We start from the raw sequence: 490 nt of genomic DNA, 5'->3' as shown, positions 1-490 counted from the left end.
TAAAAGGGCGGGGCCGTTGAAAAAAACAGGCGTGATTGGCTCCCCGCTAACGTCACAAGCCCCTCCTCCGGCTCTTCCGCAGCACAGCCTGGCACCGCCTTCTTCTCGGGGCCCCTACCGGTGCTTTCGCAACACACTACTGCTCGGAGGTGCGGTGGGAAAGACGGCGCCTCTCATTGGTCGATTCATAAGGGACTGTTCGGTCATTTATTACCATAACAACCCACTCAGGGAGGCCAATAGGCCTGGGGGAGGCTATTCCCGAGGCCCAACCCAACCAGTTTAAGGAGAAGACTCCGCGGTCCCCTTTAAGTCCCTCCCTATGCAGCCCCCTAGCCATTGAGCGGCTCCGTCAATCACCCTCCGTCCCGCCGGCCCCGTCTGCCGCGGTCCGCGGGCGGGGGCCGACGGGAGCCGAGGCTTTGAGCTTTCCCGATCCCCTTTGCCACTCGAGTCTCAGGTGCTCCCGAGAGCCTGGGCGGGTCCCGCT

Source organism: Pteropus vampyrus, unplaced genomic scaffold, assembly GCF_000151845.1.
Source record: "Pteropus vampyrus isolate Shadow unplaced genomic scaffold, Pvam_2.0 Scaffold218, whole genome shotgun sequence".
Classification (NCBI taxonomy): Eukaryota; Metazoa; Chordata; class Mammalia; order Chiroptera; family Pteropodidae; genus Pteropus; species Pteropus vampyrus.
The sequence above is the reverse complement of the archived record's forward strand: the minus strand, read 5'-3'. Positions refer to the sequence as shown.